The sequence below is a fragment of the Typopeltis vanoorti genome, chromosome 21, assembly GCF_054136105.1.
Source record: "Typopeltis vanoorti isolate ZY-2024b chromosome 21, IOZ_Tvanoo_1.0, whole genome shotgun sequence".
NCBI classification, from domain to species: domain Eukaryota; kingdom Metazoa; phylum Arthropoda; class Arachnida; order Uropygi; family Thelyphonidae; genus Typopeltis; species Typopeltis vanoorti.
The window spans coordinates 1,313,549-1,326,162 of record NC_143569.1 but is presented as its reverse complement, the minus strand read 5'-3'; the positions used below and the strand labels follow the sequence as shown (position 1 = coordinate 1,326,162).

General features: G+C 36.7%; 1 protein-coding gene across 3 annotated transcripts in view; it reads right to left on the bottom strand.

Annotated features, from left to right (window-relative positions):
• Positions 1 to 5,075, bottom strand: part of LOC150094597 (uncharacterized) — a 269,253-nt gene extending 264,178 nt beyond the window's left edge. Inside the window, exon 1 of one of the 3 annotated variants that reach the window (XM_090411018.1) lies at positions 4,980 to 5,075. The gene's annotated coding sequence lies outside the window, so the exon portion shown is untranslated. The other 2 variants (XM_090411017.1, XM_090411016.1) reach the window with 2 other exon arrangements.
• Between the last annotated feature and the right edge of the window lie 7,539 nt (positions 5,076 to 12,614).

The window sequence follows — 12,614 nt, the reverse complement described above, 5'->3', positions numbered from 1 at the left end:
GTTTGCATACACTTGGATAAAGGATTAAACTAAATTTATTATAGTCTAACCAAGTGGAAAAAACTTCTAACATCTTTCTCTAATCCAGAGTAATTTAATAAGGTGAAACACCTTTTGTCAACTCGTATAGGTAAATATGACTTCATTATTTTCACCTTAGTATCACCACCTCTGGATCTGGCTCCATTGATGAGACCTCAAAGGTCGAAACCGGTCTGGGTAGTGGCCCTTCCCTTAATGCATAGCATTATACATGTCCGCAACGAGATGTGCTTTGCATTATAGGAGATACAAAGTGATGAGAGCTTAGTCCACCTTTACTACGAGTTGTCTCAGTCCTGAAGATGCTTCAGGCGCAAACTTTGTTTGCTTACACTTGGATAAAGGATTAAACTAAATTTATTATAGCTGAGGTTGCCAGTTGGGGTTCTGATAGGAATAGTACTTCTGGTTTAGATGACTATAGGTGGTGGTGCACATCGTTGATATTGCTGTTTAGGCCATGAATGTTGGTAAAGTGGATGTGGAAATGTTTTTTGATATATATAAGAATTTGTGTTGTTTGGTTGGATTTCTGTTGTCTTCTATGATTTTTTGGTAGGATTGTTGATGTTTTTTATGGTTTCTTTTGAACTATTTTGTGTGGCAGAATTTTTGAGATCCACGGTAAAAATGCTTTCTTTCAGTTGTGGTTCATTGTGTTTGATAAGGAAGAGATAAAAAGTAAATAAGGAGCATGCAGTGAGAGGTGACAGACTTGCAAAACACACTGCCCACACAGAGGTGAGTCAGTCTCCTGTCCATACATGGCATCGACATTTCCCCCTGCCATAGTATTTGGTTTCCCTCCAGTCACGAACTGGCAAAATACATGAAGGATTTTTCGCTAGCTGATCAGGAAGCCTCCTGGTTCAGTCATGTACTAACCAGCAGCCAGTCTGCAAAACTGTTTTACTGCTATACCCTTGAATGGGAAGGGTCTGAACCCCCTACAGTGAGATTGGTATGTCTTTGAGGATATCACTCTCACTGCATGTGAGAAGAGTGGGATGGTCAGAAACTGGAACCCCTGCTCTAGCAACTAAACATGGATGCAGCCACTTCAGGTCTCTAATAAGCAAGGTAGTTGTATTTCACTGGGTGACGAAAGACATCTACCACCTGGAGGTAAGTTGGCATTTCCTCCAACAAGGGAAGATATAGCTTTTCGGTGGCAATGCTCGCCAGTGTGAAAAACTACTTGTGTTCTGATGCACAAATAACTGACTAGCAAACAACCAGCAAAACATTCAGCAGCTAAATGACCTGGTTGGCTGAGATGTTAGTGTATCTGCTCTCCGGCCAAAAGGCTGCAGGTTCGAATCTTGCTGTGGGATTGGATGTTTGCGATTGTCTGTGAAAATACTAGTGGTGGTGGTGGTGGTAGATAGTATTGGTGTGGATGATGGTAGTTGCAGTTTGTCATAGTTGGTGGAGACAAAGTTGTAGAGTGGGTACTCTCCCTCAACAAGTCTTTGGATTCCCTTCCCTGGAGGAGTCACATAATAAAAATAATAATAATAATAAATAAATATGATTTTCGTTCCTTTGATGTGAGCCAAATTACAATATCCTAAGAACTTTCCATTTATCAACCTCTATTTCTACATTAGTTCATCACACCTGTCACCAATATCTTTCACATGGATGACAGACCCTTGCACAGTGATCACTCAGTAACTATTTTGTCTACTTCTGTCACCTTCCCTACCATCAGCACACATTAAAATAATCAGTCATTGTTCCTTTTATTTATTTAAATAACTTTCATGACTTACACATATAACAAAAATTATATAGAATTTTATTTAAAAAATTCTATATAATTTTTGTATATAATTTCACTATTAACTGCTTATAAGTTTTTTTTCTTACAATTTTTTTATCTACACAACTTTCTACAATTGTTCTTCTGAAATGCAATAGTGTAATATCACATTTTCAGTTGTGATAGAGATAAGAGATAATCATATGCATGATTTATGACCCATTATTGCAATTCATTTTTAAATATAGTTAACAGTCATTCTTCCTGACTATGTCCACATAACGTTGGAATAAATATATTGGAGCTTTGAATAAAATTCTATATCATTTCTGTTAAAAGTTGTAAGTCATGAAAGTTATTTAAATATTCTAGTACACAGAATCCATAAAAACGATTTGTTACTTTTACTTACTTTTCACACAGAAAAAGAATGTTTGGGATTTTCTTTAACCTGCTTGGATAATTTTCTCTAAATCTGATTTTGCCTACCATGGTATGGTAGGCAAAATGTCATGCTTCTTGTCTGCCTTGTATTGAAGGTGAGCTTGCTCATCACCTTTCTCCTTATATATACCCTGCAACTCCAACTTAATACCTTTTGTCCAGCTTACTCCTACTGATTTATTCTCACTTTTAACAATCTTTCCTTGCAGATTATGACAGGTCATAATCACTTACACTAAAGCGCCACACATACTACTTATTTACAACACTCTGCAATCTCCCAAATGAAGACTACATGATCGCTCTCCTCAGAGAAAATGTGGTTACCTTGGATATGGACATATTCTGATGCTATCATTAGATCCAGTACTCTCAAATCCCCTCCATCACATGCTATTTCAAGTAATGATCTTTTAGAAGATTACTGAATAAATTCCATTTCTTCCTCCTACATCACTACAATTCTATGAAGTTCCAATAATAATTACTGTCAGCAATTTTCCTGCGCTAACTTTCCAATGCATGTTATTCCTTAATTTCCAAAATTCGCATGGAAGAATTTTACTCAATTATATATTACTTGTTTAACATTACAAATAATAAAGATAAAGGAATTATATTTTATAAAGGCACTCAGTGTATTCGTAATCATGAATTATAATCCTATCAGTGGTCCTAACAGGCACTTAAGCACCCACGACCTTTCCTAGTATTCTGGACTTCGTAACCATAACTCGAGGATAAGGTGGTTAGCCCTGTCTCCCAGTGTGTCCTATGTTTGTAGATGCGTATATTCATTGGGCTGGTTTGCCTGTTCTAGAGGAAGAAAAACCTGAATTTCTGGGTAGAAAAACCCTACCTCCGTATAAGACCATAAGACCAGCTAACTCCCCTTTTGCCGAAAGAGATACCTTTATCTAGATTCCACTAGATAAAGGTTCCTCACATCACTGAAGGGAAATCGAACCAAGTCTTTCCAACTAAAGGGCTTCATCTATACAACTGAGTTAAAGAGGCTCAATCATGAATTCCATTGAAGTATTTTTTCCTCTTAGAGAAGTGGGAATTTTAATCTCAGCAATCAAGCCAAGAATATTTGGTGCAAAGAAAAAACAATTAATTTAGAAATCACAGTAACTGCAATTAACTAATCTTCTGTTTCAGATAAACAGTCACATAAGAATCTGAATATGCTGGAAACATGTTTATGCTCATGGAGAAATGCACAAAAGTAATCAAGCAAAATTCTTCAGCAACACAATTCTCTATGCAGTGCTCTTGCAATTTCTGAATATTATAACAGCATATGCACCAGACAATGGGATGAAACAATATGAAATAGCATGGAAAAATTATATGACATTACAGATTGAGCAGTTCTCTGCTGCAGATAAATAATGAAGGTATTAACCAACCAACAACCAAGAAAAAAACAGATGCTATAATTTGAAAACAGTCTTTGTGCACAGCTTACTGCAGTATCCTACCAGACTAGCAGATAAAAAAAAGTACATAACAGAATTCCATAGCTATCTGATCCAGTTTACTCTGAATATATGGGGGGGAGGTAGTATAAGTGACCATTTTTAGAGAAATAAGGCATCACATTCTAACTAAATGATGGACACAACATTTAATAACATCAACTGCCCTTCTTATTATTCTTTACAGTTAACAACAAAAAAAAACAAAACACTCATCCACACTATACAAGTCTACAACATGCAAACCTACAATGTCCACACTATAAAATTCCTTATTAAGCTTCCATAATTGATAAATTAATGTTGAAGTGAACAGATGTAATCGCACACTTTACTTTGGTTACATTCCTGATTCTGCAGCAAGAAAGTGGCACCATCCCCCACTGCTGAACTTATCGAAGTCACACACAAGTGGTAAGCTGATCATCCTACAAAACCTCATTCAATTTCTAGAATTCACATAATTTATCCTTTAATTCCGCTGCATGAACCTGCTTTAATATGAAGTGCCTAGACTAATGTTATGGATATCAGCTGACAAATAATGAGGAAAGAATGAAAACAATGTTTACCTAATGTTTTGCAATAAAATATTTAACCACCCGTGGTTCTCTCCCTAACTTTAATTACGTACAGTAGTCATATTCATATTTCACTGTACCTCCTGATCGCCAAACGCTCAAATATCGAATTCAGATAGATGCACAGTAAATGCCATCAGTGGTGTAACTATGATCCAACTCCATCTTCTTCAAGGGACCACTGTAAATGGTAACAAACTAACAGTAGTCTCATGACGCTTTCTGTGGTAAGGCGATTAGCTATTCCATTAAGACCAGTAAACCTAATTCCCTCAATACCGTGGGGTATCACGACATCGCAGTTGCAAATGCTTGTATAAATGCATAAAAATTCATAGAACGTTTAAGTCTAGTTTCATAACCAAACAGCGAAAGTTTACAGCTAGCAAACTCGGATGTCTGATTATTTATTAAAATTTGTAAAAGTACTTTATAACACGAAAATGCAAAAGAGGAAGGTATCACGCTTTTTACTAGAATAAGTGGAAACGGCGAATGCCATTCAAATAAATGTCAAAAAATACCAGAGGCTAGCACATCCACCGACAACGATGTCCATACTTGAAAGCACCTGACAAGTACTATCTAAGCTAGTTTAGAAATCACTTCCCTCTAACGGCATAAGTTATATAATTCAGCCAAATCAGAGTAAAATATTTCTACCACTATATTTACTGGCTTAGTTGGCAAAACGATTAGCGAACTCGAGCTTCATCCAACAGGATTCAAATTTAATAGCATTCGCCTCCAACCTATCTAAAATAAACATTCGTTCCTACAGCTGCATGCACGCCTGTTTTAGATAGGTGTTTGTGTATGTAATGGCTTGAGAGGATTTCACGTCTGGTCTCTAAGCAAGGTCTCCGGATTATCTAAAAAAAATATAAACTAAATTTAAAAAAAAAAAAATTAACCTATCCACGAGACACTAATGCATTTCGAATTTAGAACATTTCGCGCGGTAGGAGACACATTGAAATAAAAAAACACACAAAAAAAACGCTATGAAGCCAGTGTATGTCATTGCATGTGAATCTATTTAATGCATGTGGTCTTATGACCACATAACGGGTTGACCGCCATTCCACAACAAAAAAATGCAACATACATCACTCAACTGAATGATGTATGTTGCATTCATCAGCCAAATGAATGATCTAATCTTCTTAAATGACCTAATAAAGATTAAATCATTCGGAAATCCAGATCAAACAACTAGGCATAGAACTGTTCTTAAGCTATCTCAGGTAATAAACAGAGGCAGTTGTCACATGATGAAATAAACAGAGTTTCAGAGCGCTCTATTCACAAGGAAGGAAAACAGAAGCTGTATATTAAGTGAAATTTCATATAGTAGATTACACAAAAATGTAATCACCGATTACTACACCTCCCAAGAGGTGTAGTAATCGGTGTGACGTTTATTAATCCATGGAAGAATTTTTTGGGAATATACAACGGTACCCGAACGGTCTGTGCAGATAATGGAAAGAAGTCAGAACGAAATTCCATAGATAACATCTACAGGCCATGCCACACCCGCCAAATCATAAATTCTTGGTTCATCTTCGATTATATATAGTTGAAAAGAGTACTCATAATACTATTTAACATCAATGTGCAGATTCATTGCAACTAAGTAGCAATATTGTGTATGCAATGAATGATTTGAATGGTGAAAAAATCTTATAACTAAATATATCCAATGGATGATTTGAATGGCAAAAAAATCTTATAAATAAATAAATAAATAGCTAACACCTTTTATTCCTTTATAGGGAGTAGGCGAGGTCTTCAAACCCTATTTAGCTTTTGAAGACTGAGTGGGCAGTTCAACTTTCACAGGTAGCCAGAGATAGCTGGATAATGTCTATCACTAATTATAAGCGCACCGATGAAGAGATGATGAAGCAAATGCTACCATCTCTTGGTACCTGACACTAACAGGTACCAAGAGCACCTGTTAGTGTCAGGTGCCCATATTATTTCAGAATTTTCAGAACCCATATTATTTCAGGTGTCTAAAATAATATGGGTTCTACGATCGATTTTCTTGAGTTTATGGGATGAAAAACCTGGGTTTACGAGAGAAAAAACCCGCTTGCCCGTGCCAGAGATCGAATAACTTCGGAACCGGTTCAAGAAAGCCTTAGAAAAAATTCCACCAGTCGGCAACTAGACCTAACTCGAACTATAAGTCTATCTTCGTGCGGTCAAGCACAGAGGATGCAAGCGCCACTTCCACTAAGCTACAGTGAAAAAATCATTACTTCCTTAAAACAGTCCAAATTGCACTCGTTGCAATGTACATATCTTGGGCTATGTAAATTGCATGAAATTTAAATATCTTGAATATCAGACTTCATAATTGGTACTATCAACTAAAGAAGTCTAATTGGTAAAGAAATGGAGTTAGCTGAGGAATTCGATAAGTAAAAGATTGACATAATAGGGGTGATTGAAAGAAGAAAAGGAAGAAAAAAAAAGGATGAGATCTTACTGAGCAATAAATACAAAATATTATATTCAGGCAAGCAGCCTGTGTAGCTCAATAGAAGTGGCGTTTGCATTCTATGGCGCTTAACTGCTCGAAGAAAGGATTTGGTGGTTCAAATCTAGTCATCGACTAGAGGAAATTTTTCTAAGCCTTTTTTCGACCGGTTCCCGAGTTAGTCGATCTCTAGCACAGGCTAACGGGTTTTTCTCCGGAAAATCGGGTTTTTCGTCCCGTAAACTCAAGAAAATCGACCGTTGAACCCACACTACTTTCAGACATTAAAAATATTGTGTTAGGGTTAGGGATCACGAGATGGCGACACTAGTTTGTCGCCTACTTCACTGCGTACCGATGAATCAGTGGTAGCCTTGGGCCAGCTATCTCTTAGATTGGCTACCAGTGGAGATTGAACTGTCCACTCAGTCTCCAAAAGTCAGATAGGGTAAACGACACTGCCTACTCCCTATACGGTAACAAATAGGCATTAGCTGGTTTTTTTTTATATTCAGGCAATCAAGTAAAAGAAGGTATAGCCAGAGTATTCAACACTAAATACGAGACTACTCTTCTTGAATGGCAGGCAGTCTCAAGTAGAGTGATGTGGGCAAATATCAGAATGGGGAACTTGACATTGAGACATTGAGACATATTTGTGCCTATGGTCCCACAGAAGCTTCTGCTAAGTAGAAGTGGAAGAATTTTTGAGGCTTTAGAGAAAGCAACTGACACAAAGAAAATGTTGGTCTTGTTGGGGATCTAATTAGCAGAGTAGGAAATGATTGTCCAACATGCAAAAATATTTTGGAAAAAAATTGGAGAAAAGAGCAAAGCTAATGATAATGGGAAATACCTGTTGGATTTCTGCTCAGGACATGGAATGGTTATTACTAACACTATGTTCCAACATAAAAATGTGCACAAATTAACATGGAGAGAAGAGGCAAGGAATAAGAAAAGTCTCACTGACTATGTTATTGTTGATAGTGATGTTTCTCCCTGGTGCAGGACACCAGAGTGCACAAAGGATTTGAAATTGGAAGTGATCACCATTTAGTCTTGAACAGGATAAAATTCAATTTCTTATTGAAAATAAGAACATGTAATGAAGTTTTAAAACGAATAAAAGTTGAGCAGCTCTCAGATATGAACTGTAGACTAAAATCTTCTTCTTCTGTTCTTCCGTCTAAGACGGGTTGAGTCTTTCATTGAACAGGATCTTCCAGTCTTCTCTATTCCTTGCTGTTCTAAAAAGTTCCTTATATGTTCTGCATCCCGAGATATTCTTTATTAATTTCAGCCAGGTGCTTCATGGTTTTCCAGGTCTTCTTTTTTCAGTTGGAATATTGATTACGACATTAGGAAGTCTGTCTACGTCCACGCGTCTAGTGTGGCCAAACCAGCTCAGTTGTTGTTTTCTAATTTTTTTAATATTATCTTTTTATACAATAATTCTTATCTGACTGTGCTGTTTGTTTTCTTTTCTATCCAACTTGTTCCATTTATTTTTCTTAAGCATTTCATTTCAAATGCCAGCAGTTTTTTCTCCTCTCTTTTCTTGAATGTCCAGGCTTCTGCTCCATAGATAACTGTTGGTATAATCATTATTTCATATAATTTGATTTTGGCTTGCGTATATCTTGTTTGTTTTCCACATTTTCTGTAATTTTCCCATGGTGGTCCATCTTATCGCTATTCTGTGTTTGATTGTTTTGAGTTCATCGATTGTTTCTGTCAGTTTTGATCCAAAATATATGAAGTTGTCTATTTGTTCTATTTGTTCTCAATTTAGGGTGGCTGAGATGGTAGTTCCGTTCCTCCCTATTTTCATCATTTATGTCTTTTGTATATTTATTGTCATGTCATATGTTTTACAGGTTTCGTTTAGCTTGTTTAACACCGTTTGTAGTTCATTTGGGGTTCTTGCAATAAGGACGAGATCATCCACATATTTGATATTTTTATGTTTAGACTAAAATACACAAACATTACACAAGAAAAAATGAAAGCGTTTGAGAAAAGAGATCCAGTGGCAAGCCTTGAGGAAAACCCTGATTAATTCAGCCAGAGAGGCATGTGATGAGATTGTCTGCACGGATAGAAAAATCAGAACTCCCTAGTGGACACAGGAAGTTAAAGATGCAGTGAAAGAAAAGAAGAAAGCATATCAAAAGTTCCTGGCAAATAAGGCAGCTTGTGCTCATAGAGAATACAATGACAAATGCGACAAAATCTGAACACTGTGAAAAATGGGCTAACCAAAAGTCATTGGAGGACTTTGGTAAGAAAAAAGAAAATAAATATCAAAGAAAGCCGCAAGATATTCTGGATGTTGTCGAAGAAGCATTCTTTCCTCCATTTCTGGGGAAATGGAGGAAAGAGTGCTGAAAAAGGAATTAGACAGATAAAGGTGACATCAAAACGAGAGAAACAGATATCTTTGAAGTATGGAGTAATTACTTTGAAAAATTGCTAAATGAAACAAGCAGTGATCACAGCACAGTGGTAAAAAACACTGTACAGGATGCAGTCAAGAATACATATCCCTACTTGAAGTAGAAAAAGTCATCAAAAGCCTAATATGTGCAAAGGCAGCAGGAGTAGACGATATTCGAACAGAGATGCTCAAGTATGGTGGTATAAAAGTCTTACAGTGGCTGCACTGCATAGATTAGAAGGCCTGGACAGAGAGTCGAATTCAGGAAGATTGGAGAAGAGCTCTCATAGCACCCATATATAAATAGGGAAATGAAACTGGATGTGAGAATTACAGAGGTATTTCTCTACTGGGTGTTACTGGTAAGATATATGCAAGTATACTTGAGAAACGGGACGAAGTATTATGGAAGAGAAGTGAGTCCACCTTGATGAAAAACAAGCTGGATTCACTCCAAATAGAAGCTGTCAGGACCAGATTTAAACTTTATGACAAATAGTTGAGAAATCATGGGAATATAACAAAGATCTTATTTAAGTTTTGTAGATCTGAAAAAGGCATATGAGAAGGTGCCAAGAGAGAACATATTCAAAACGCTACAGTTATATGATGTCAAGTAGGCATTATATCAAGCAATCTTTAGTCTTTATTTCACATGTAAATGAGCAGATAGAATTGAAGGAAGTAGAGGAAGATGGTTTAATGTTAAATCTGGTGTCAGACAAGGATGTTCATTGTCCCCTCTGTTATTCATTACCTATATGGATCATTATGAAGGAAAGTTATATCTCAGCTCTTTGCTTTATGTGGATGATGTTATACTTCTAAATAAATCCGCAACAAATCTGCAAGATTCCTTGACTAAATTGAATAACTGTCGTAATCGGTTTGGAATGGTCAACAATAACAAGACAAAGACAAGGAAAATAAGCAGAAGCATTGAAAATATCAACTGCAATATGTACGGAGAACCTATTGAACAAGTAAAACAGTTCAGCTACTTAGACACGATTTTTAATGAAAATAGTAAATTAAATATGGAAATCGACAACAGGATCAACGACAACGGGAATATTTTAGTTGATGTTACAAGTAAAAGAATGGGAGAGAGAGTAAATGAGCAAGAGGTATGTGAGGAATTGAATAAACCAAATGTAAATAAGGCTTTAGGAGTAAATACCAATGGCAGCCGGAGAAAATTTTAAGTGGGGTTGCTGCATATACAAAATAGAAAAATAATTCATTTTTTCCTAATCAGTAACCAGTTCATTAATAAATTTACATATTAAAAAAATTGCTTTATTAAAAATATTTAATCCTCACCACGAACACACACCAATAATAAAAGTTTCATTAACAAGTGAACCAGACACTGCTCCGCTAGCAGTGTCTGGTTCACTTGTTACATGAAGTGAAAAGTGCAAAGGAATATCGGCGAGTCAAGCTGCAATTGGTCGAAGGTGATAATTCCGACGCTGCGTTAGATCACAGTGCATTTCTTTCGTAATCTAAAGTGTTAATCGAACAATTCCAATTATTAACTATTCAATCAATGTCGAAACATAAGCTGTAACCTTTAACATGTTGTATTGCATTTATATAATGTTGTCAGCATTGTTATTATTTATAAACACAAACAAAATTTAATTTTTTGGTTTTTTCCTTGGGGTTGCTGCAGTGTCGCAGTGCTTATGTACAAGTCACCACTGCTAAATACTATTTCACCCGTTGTTCTGACGGAGTGTTCCAATGAGTTAACACAGCTTTTACATATTTTTTTCTTAACACGAGTCTTGCACTGGGCCAAGTTCCAAAGGAATGGAAGGAGTGTAAAATGTTTCCGATTCATAATACCATTCAACTGGCCTATAATTCAAAGCCACTAGGGCTTGGAATTGTAGGCCAGTCTCTGTGTCTGGAATTGTGGTTAATGTGTCATAGAGGTTAGTTAGGCCAAAATTCAGAATTGGGTTGATAACAGAAAAATATTCTTTAGTGGCGAGCATGGATTTGTTAAAGGAAGATCGTGTTACAGCATTCTGCTCAGTTTTTATTATAAAGTGACAAATGCATTGGAGAAGGTTGTTGCATACTCAGTGATATATTTAGGTTTTGCAAAAGCCTTTGATAAATTACTACATGACAAGCTGGTAATTAAATTGAAACGGATGGTGTTGAACAGTAGATTAATTTGCTGGATTGGATATTGACTGTCTAATTGGCATCAGCATGTTGTCTCTGGAGGAGCGATATCCCAGAAGAGGGAAGTTGCTAGTGGTGAACCTGAAGTGACGGTTTTGGGGTACAGTGCTGTTTAATTTGCATGCAAATGATATTGGTAGAGATTTGAATGGTGATGTACAGTTGTTTGCAGATGATAGAAAGTTGGGGAGAGCTATCAGAAGTAGAGCGGATGCTGTGGCTATGCAAGAGGACTTGAATACACTACTGGCTGAGTGGGTACATTAGTGGAGATTCCAGTTCCATATTGTGAGGTGTATGGTTTGAAATTTGGGAAGCAAATATGGGATATATAGTACACAATCGGTAGAAATACCTTAGAAGTGGTAGAGGAGATGAAAGAGATGTGGGAGTGATTGTGAATAAAGACGTAAACTTTCTGGGGTATGTTGCTAAAATTGTGAGGGCAGTACAGCAGATAATGGGAATGATGCAGAGGGTATTGACTTGTATAAGTAAGGATGTTATGGTTTCCTTTGTATAAGGCTTTGATCAGGAAAAATATGGATTATTGTGCACAGATTTGGTCACCTGGTTTTCAAAAAGATGAAGATGTATCGGAAAAGGTACAAAAAAAGAAAAAAGAGTACTTCCGTCAATCGCATGAATAAGGTGGTTTCTGGTGTATGAAATGTTGAGTATAAAGACGGACTGAGAAAATGCAATTTACAGAAATTGCTAGATAGAAGGAGAAGAGAGGATATGATCGATACATAAAAGGTATTAAGAGGTTGTTATTAGATTAATGTTTGGGATCGTTGCAGACAATGGGTCAAGATAGGGAGAGAACAAGAGTTCATCCCTGAAAGCTGAATAAGGAGAGTGTGAGCAAGAGGGAGAGGAGCAGCTGTTTTTGCATGTGCAGTGGTGAGTGATTGGAAGGCATTTCCCAAGAATATGATGAAGGCAGATAGTGAACAAATTTAAGACATGGTATGAGAAACACTGTTTGTAATATTGGGACCTGCCAAGATGCGTCTTTGACTCCACAGAAGTTTTTCATAACAATAATAATAATTTTCTCTTATGCAGTGGGAAGTTCACCTCACCTAGTAGGCGGAACTCCCAATCACCTCGCTAAAGTGGGAAGATTTGGGGGCACAAAACTTTCCAGATATGTGGAAAG